The sequence below is a fragment of the Canis aureus genome, chromosome 24, assembly GCF_053574225.1.
Source record: "Canis aureus isolate CA01 chromosome 24, VMU_Caureus_v.1.0, whole genome shotgun sequence".
NCBI classification, from domain to species: Eukaryota; Metazoa; Chordata; class Mammalia; order Carnivora; family Canidae; genus Canis; species Canis aureus.
Genome location: NC_135634.1, coordinates 25,705,132 through 25,713,588, shown reverse-complemented (window position 1 = coordinate 25,713,588; position 8,457 = coordinate 25,705,132).

The following is an 8,457-nucleotide window of genomic DNA, read 5'->3' as shown; positions in this document are numbered from 1 at the left end:
ACATTGTCTCCAGCTGAGAGCTTTCTTTCTTCTTTCTTTCTTTCTTTCTTTCTTTCTTTCTTTCTTTCTTTCTTTCTTTCTTTCTTCTTTCTTTCTTTCTTTCTTTTTTTCTTTCTTTCTTTCTTCTTTCTTTCTTTCTTTCTTTCTTTCTTTCTTTCTTTCTTTCTTTCTTCTTTCTTTTTCTTTCTCTCTCCTTTCAGATTGAGATCATGGAACAATGCTTTTCTTATTTTTGGTTCTTAGTACTCCAAATTATGGTTGTTGGAACAGGAGCTGAAAGGGATAAAGTCAATATTAATTAAACATATCTTCAGTGATAACACCTACATTCATTTATTTTGGAGATTACCATCCTTGCTGTTTCCTCCAGGAGCTCCAAGAAATACAGGTGTTTCTCTTTGTGAGTGGGGCAGAAGTTTAACATAGTAGTTAGACAATTTGATTCTGGACTCAGGCAGAGCTAGATTTTCATCTTTATTCTACCATTGGGTGGTCTTGGTTGAGTTACTTAACATCTCTAAACCACATCTATAGAAAGGGATTAATAACACTGACTTACAGAAATGCTTGAAATGTAAATGAGAATAAAAAAATCTAAAGAATTTTGGTGTTAGATGATGGTATTAGCCATCATAAAAAAGATAATAGATAATCAATCCTGGTGAAGATGTGGAGAAAAGGGAACCCTCATGCACTGTTGATGGCATTGTAAACTGGTACAGCCACTATGAAAACAATATGGAGTTTCCTTTAAAAATTAAAAGTAGATCTACCATAAGATCTAGTAATTCCACCTCTGACTGTATCCAAAGGAAACTAAAACATTAACTCAAAAACATCTGCACCATCATGTTAATAGTGCATTATTTACAAAGGCCAGGACATGGAGACAATGAAAGTTACCATCAATAAATGAACACATAAAGAAGTTGTGGTAGACAGATTCAATGAAATATTATTCAGCCACCAAAAATGAGGAAATCTTGTCATTTGCAACAACATAAGTATATCTTGGGGACATGATGCTAAATGAAATAAGTCAGACAGAGAAAGACAAATAATATATTATCTCACTTATATGTAGAATCTAAAACAAAAACAAAAACAAAAACAACCCCCCCCCCCCCCCCCCCGCCCAAGAAAGAAACAAAACAAAGCCCAAACTTACAGGAACAGAGATCAGGTTTGTTGTTACTAGAGGTGGAGGTTTTAAGGAGGGGTAATTGGAGGAAGGTGGTCAAAAGGTAAAAACTTCCAATGATAAAATAAATAAGTACTAAGGATGTAATGTACAACAATATGACTCCAGTTAACACTGCTGCATGATACATATGAAAGTCATTAAGACGGTAGATGCTAAGAGCTATTATCACGAGAAAAACATTTCATTTTTTTCCTTATGTTTATATGAGATAATGGATGCTAACTAAACTTGGAATAGTAGTCATTTCACAATATTTGTAAGTCAAATCATTATGCTGTATACCTTAAACTTATACAGTGATGTATGTCAATTATATCTTAATAAAACTGGAAAAAAATAAAAAGAATTTGGTGGTTGATGAGCACTCAGTAGGTTTTAAATATAATTCTGCTTTTCTGTTTTTAACCCACAATGGCTATATTTCTCTAAGTTACTCATGGCTTCTTGAACCATTTCTGATAATTGTGAGCTGGTTATAAGAAAAGTTTGGTGTATAACATAAGCAAAATATACAAGATGGCACATGTGAAAGTGCTTTGCAAACCACAAAGCACTGTATATATATTATTATAATCACGAGAACACTTTTCGATTTTCTTACCCAAGGATAATGGTAATAGCCCATCTAGAGCTGTGCATGATGAAATGTGGTATCAACATAGGTAATAGGAGTGCTGGTAATATCAGAACAGAGTGGCCAAAAAATCCCAGGAGAAAAATGAATTTAGGCCAATGTATCAGGCTTGCTTTTGGTTGCAAATGACAGAAATCTGACTCACACCGACTCTGTGCTGCTCTGACTCACCAGAACTGGGTCAAATACTCACTCATGGAGTAGATGCTATAATCAGCTCCAATAGACAGATTATTAGAAGAGAAATCTCTTCATAGATTGGGATTAGAAGATCAATAAATTTCCAACGAGAATTGGAATGATTTTATTGGTGAAAAAAAGAAAAGAAATGGAAACTCTACCAAGTATGTCACTGAGGAACCCTCCTATCTCATAGAGAGTTCTTCATGTTCACAGTAGTGGCATCAATAGCAAAACTCCATGGTTACAAATATTCTTCTTTATCTTGTGAAGCAGTGTAAGACTGCATTCAGATCTGACAAGCTCACTTGCCACATTAATGACGTTTTATTTAGTGAAAAACTGATAATGATAAAGAATTTTCAAGGTACAAAAACACTGTTCAGGAACTGAATAAATACATTGAGATAATTGGTACATTAGGAATTGCTCATACAGTGAATTTGAACTATACTTTATAATTATATGAAAAGCTGTAACTTCTAAGTAATGAAAACTCATTGTGAAAATGGAAATTTCTTTCTTTAGTAGGATGTATGTTCCAATTTGTGGGTCAGCAAGTTAATTGAATGCAAAATATTTTATATAGAGAGCTTCAAACACAGTGGACACTTTATAAATATTTGTTGATTCTATTGTTACTTTTTGCCAAGTACCATTACTTCACCAGTTCATTAATTCATAGGATAATTACCATCTCTATATAAATTGAACTCCTATATTTTACTTGGTTTCCATATATCCCATATAATAGAATGATTTATCTTATTTTTTAAGAAATATTTTATTTATTTATTAATGAGAGACATAGAGAGAGGCAGAGAGACATAGGCAGGGAGCCAGATGCGGGACTTGATCCTAGGACTCCGGGATCACAACCTGAGCCAAAGGCCTGAGCCAAAGCCACTGAGCCCCTCAGTTGTCCCTGATGTGTCTTAATTGAATTCCAACTGCATACTCACATTGAATTTTAACATAATGCCTTGAATTTACTTTCTATTTCTCTACTTTTTAGCTGAGACCATTTTCTCTATAAGGTACATTTGTTGTTTACAGATTTTAGAAACATCGAAATATTTCCCAGAAAGATCCTGATTGGAAGCCATTTCTCTGTGGAATGGTATTGGCAAATAAAACATGGCCTCCATTGAAATGTAAGAGCTGTGGTGCTGTTTGCTGGGAAGGCTGTATCTTAGGAAGTGTGATATCTTTCAAAAGTGATTCTTTTTTTTTTTAAGATTTTATTTATTTATTTATTCATGAGAGAGAGAGAGAGAAGAGAGAAGAGAGAGAGAGAGAGGCAGAGACACAGGCAGAGGGAGAAGCAGACTCCATGCAAGGAGCCTGATGTGGAACTCGATCCCGGGTCTCCAGGATCATGCCCTGGGCTGAAGGCGGCGCTAAACCGCTGAGCCACCCAGGCTGCCCCTGCACACACCTTTACAAGTATTTGCTTAGGATTAGGATTTGGCACCTCATGAAACTATTTATGGAATACTCTGAGGAGTCCTTAGATTTGAGAGGGCTTGAGCCAATTTAGGATTTGCCACCATATTTCAGAGAAAGTCTCTGAGAACTTCACAACTCCAAGAAATTTCACAGTTCTGGTCCAACTCTTCATCATTTTCTCTTTTCATTCATTCAATCACTCACTTTTCATTCATTCATTCCTTCATTCATCTATTCACTCATTCATTCATTCATTCATTCTGCAAGTTAGATGAATAACATCATTATGAACCCCCCCCCAAAAAAAGAAAAACCCTATAGTAGAACATAGCATGTTCAGGGAAAGTCATTCATTTAATCATCATACACTTTTTCAGAAATTCAGGATGTCACATTTTGGAGAACCAAAGAGTCAGGAAATGAGATAGAAGGAAAGGAAGAAAACATAACTAATATCTATAAGCTACCAGACACTATAGTAGGTATCTTACCTACATTTTCTCTTTTGGTCCTACTGCTATAGGGAAGTTATTTTCACCATTTGATCAATGAGTAAATCAAATTCAACGTTCAGTAACTTGCTTAAGGTTTGATGTGGCAGGGCCAGAATACTAATCCAATAATCTGGATTTCCAAATCCCACTATGCTCTGTTGCCTCCTCAGGGTAACATAAATTTAGGTCTATTCAAATAATAGAACTAAGTAAAAAAATCTGTGCCTAGTTTTATAGTAGGCATCCATTTTATATATTTTTAAAAAGATTAAATATATTATGAAGAGACAGCATGGCCAAATCACTTAACCGACTGAGCCACCCAGGTGCCCCCAGCATGGCCAAATCAAAGTACATGGTCCAACAATCCAGATACCACAAATCAAATTCCAATTTTGTCACTATGTGACCATGAGATTGTTAAACCTCTGAGAGTTTTAATTTATTAATCTATAAATGGGATTGAGCTAGATGACCTTTCAGATTTTTTGGACTTTGAATTTTTGTGATAGATCCACTCAGATCTATCTGCTTATCAAGCTATTATAAAGCTCAGTAATTTGAAGATTGATTAGATTATGTCTCTGCACACACTTTTTCCTCAATCTCATTAATTAAAAAGAGAACTACTAATGTTAGTAGACCCTAACATATCAAAAACCTTAGAGAGAAACGAAAGGGCATTGGCTGCTCACATACAAATTATCAATTTCCCAGAAAATGCACTACTTAGAAATCTCTATCACTTAATAAAGATGGTCACTCAGGTTTCTTTAGCATTTAATAAAGGAACTATTATAATATCAAAAGGGTTTTATTATCTGGCTGGAAATACCACCAGGAACATAATCTAGTTATTTTTAAATAGATTGATGATTAGATCAGAATGATATCCTCTAAGACCTAAAAATCATGTTGTCCAATTTTCTCTCTTTAGAAAGAAAAAGATTAAGTGACAAACAGAATAAAAGATTTGCCCAAATTTACAATGTAGTTATTGACCTTTAGATAAAGCCTGAACCAAAATTCTGCTGTTTGACTTGATATTTTAAGGAGCTCTTTCCTCAGACACCACCCAGCTTTACCTAGCTGCCACCTCTCCCTCCAGGGCATTGGTCCCTTGCTTTGCCTGAACAGACTCTCACACAACTGTATTCTGACCCTCAGCACAAAATACCTTCCTCAAAATCTAACTTCTTCCCTCTACTCTATGGCTTTATACCTCTAATACCCCTCACCTCCCAGGTAGTACTGTTTGAATCTATTTAAAGCCCACACAGAGTGGCTCTGTCTTTCTCTGCTGGGGTACCTCTCCTTTTTCATCTTCAATCCCACGCAACCTTGAAGACCCAACTAACATGCTTCCTCTTCTATGAAGCCATCTTTTTTTCTTTTTTAAGACTGTATTTTTTCGTTTTAGTAAGAGAGTGAGAGAGAGAGAGTGAGGGGAGGAGCAGAGGGAGAAGCAGATTCTGTGCTTAGCACAGAATCTGACGTGGGGCTCCCTCCCAGGACCCTGAGATCATGACCTGAGCTGAAATCAAGAGTCAGGGACTTGGGGCACCTGGGTGGCTCAGTGGTTGAGCATCTGCCTTGGGTTCAGGGTATGATCCCAGGGTCCTGAGACTGAGTCCTGCATCAGGCTCACCATAGGGAGCCTGCTTCTACCTCTGCGTATGTCTCTGCCTCTCTCTCTCTACCCCGCCCCCCTCTGCCTCTCATGAAAAAATAAATAAAATCTTAAAAAAAAAAAAAAAAAAAAAGAGTCAGGTCCTTAACTGACTGAGCCACCCAGGTGTTTAATGGACTGAGCCACCCAGGCACCCCTATATGAAGCCATCTTTTTTTTTTTTTTTGAAGATTTTATTTATTTATTTCACACACAGAGAGAGAAAACACAAGCAGGGGGAGCAGCAGGCAGAGGGAGAGGGAGAATCAGGCTCCCTGCTGAGCAAGGAGCCCGATGCAGGGCTTCATCCCAGGACCCTGGGATCATAATCTTACCGAAGGCAGACACTTGACCCACTGAGGCACCCAGGTGCCCCAATGAAGCAATTCTTGATTTCCTTCATCTAGAGTGGTGGTATCTCCATGCTTGGGAATTCTCTTAATGTTTTAACTTTCATATAACAACCCTCATCTTTACCTAGCGCTGTAATTATTGGTGTGCTTTCTTGTTTGTTTGTTTTAGAGTGTAAACTTATTGGAAATGGTAATGAGGGTAAAGCAATTAACATAATGCCTGGCACTTGGAGGAGAGTCAATAAATATTATTTCTCATCTTCATGCACTTTTCCACACACACACTTCTTCCCATCTCTTAGGTAGAAAGAACAGAGTAGATTTTTATTTTGTTTTGTTTTTGAATGAATGGGGATAATCAGTGAAATTCTAGAGGGAAGCAAACACACTTATAGACTTCAGCCTCTACTGACTTCCTCCCTGTACTGAATCCCCTACTCAATCCCACAGGTCTCTGTCCAAATGGCTCTTCAAGATCAGATAGATCCTGAGTCCTTGCATCCATATGACTGTTCCCACTGTCAATTTCCCTTCCTCTGAACTCTGTAAATGTGGTCTTAGTGAATTGACATTTACTTGCTTTGCCTCTGCTTTTAGAAAGTTTTCAAAATTTTCATCTAGTCTCCACAGATTTAGGCCATGAGACCTGCCTTATCCTTTTTGTACTTCTCAATACATTTTCATATAGTCAGAATTAGTTAATTTAGAATATTTTAATAATGCCTTGAGCCTACCGAGGTAAAACTTATTATTTTGAGGTAACTTTTTGGTCTCCTGAAATACTCATTAAAGCTCCCCAAAACTACTTAGCTTCTCTTTGTGCATGAAATATTTGTAGGGCACCTGGGTGGCTCAGTTAAGCATTTGCCTTTAGCTCAGGTCATGATCTTGGGGTTCTGGGACTGAGTACCAGGTCGGGCTCCCTGCTCAACGAGGAGTCTGCTTCTTCCTCTCTGATCTCTCTCACTCTCTCTCAAATAAAAAAATGAAATCTTTAAAAAGAATAAAGCATTTGCAATTTCATTTTTGCAGCATTTCAATTTCATTTTTCACCATTTAGTGAATCCCTACATATGAGGCACTGGGAGATAAAACCGCTAATAAGAGAAACCTACATGAATTACCATTGCCAAGGCTCCACTGTGGTTACTTCTCTAGAGCTAAGTTCTTTCCAGAACGTGGACAATTTATTTTTATCACGACACAGAGTTGGACAGCATGAAGTTAGGTCATGGATTTCCCCACACAATTCTAAATCTGTTCTAAAGCTCCATCCCCATCTACCAGTAGGATAACCAAAGTTATAAAGAAAAGGCAATCTTCCAGGTCACCTTCCCTCCTACTTTTGAATTGGCCTAATTCTCCTGGAACCTCATCCCCTTATGGGTTTTCAAGACGAAAAATACTAACTTTGAAAGAAATAATGAAAGGGAAACATCTGTCTATATGGTCAGGGAGATTGGGGACACATACAGGTGACATTTACAAGTCAGCGTTTGCATGGGTATGTGTGTAAAGAAGATTGGCAAAAGTTAAAAAAAACTTGGAAAAAACTTTTGTTACTAAATAAAATGAAGAAAATACAATTTTTACATATAATTAATGAAGCTTAATTATTACCAGGAAATCCTAACTGCAGTTTCTTATTTAGGTTTCTAGAAGTATACTGGTTTGCATTTTCCTTTTTACGTGAAGAATTAGCATTGTTTCAATTTTCTTCTTCTTTCATCTTTTGGTAAAACTTTTTCATTTCTCTGCTACTATTTTCACACATACATATTTATGAAAAATATCATCTAGTCTGTCTTTGTTTGTTAATTAATTAGTTTATTTATTTTTTAGTCTGTCCTATTTTAATGAGTGCATTGGTAATACAGGCATCGGTATTTGTGGCCAAAGGAGTAATGACTAGACCTAATTTTGTGAATAATTGATAATTTAGGAAGATCATAAGCCCTTGAGATCATGCCCTCCTTATAAAAATATGAAATGACAAACTATATGGTTTATATTATTGCAAGTGTCTTAAGAAAATAAACCACCACCATATTTTAAATTTTCAAAGACTCACATTCTAATGTGGTACAATTTAGAAAACAATTTTTTATTTGAAAATAATGCAGGAGTATACACACACACACACATACACACACACTAATCCTTATTATTGCTATTTTTTCCACATTCCATAGTACTTACTACACTAAGAAAAAAATATAAGTGGAGTAACCATGTATGTGAGGGAGAACTTTACAAGCACTAAGTCTTCCACTGTTGAAAACTTGCCAAAGCCAAACTGTACATTTTATGTTCAAAGAAGGAGTGGTTATCACTTGCATATACCACTCAGGCTTGCCTCATACCAGATAAAATTAATGACTAAAATATTCAACTTGATTTTAAAAAGAAACTTTAAAGGCTGAAACCTGATTTTTATCAGGCCATTATAACAGAAAATAACATCTCTATGCCAG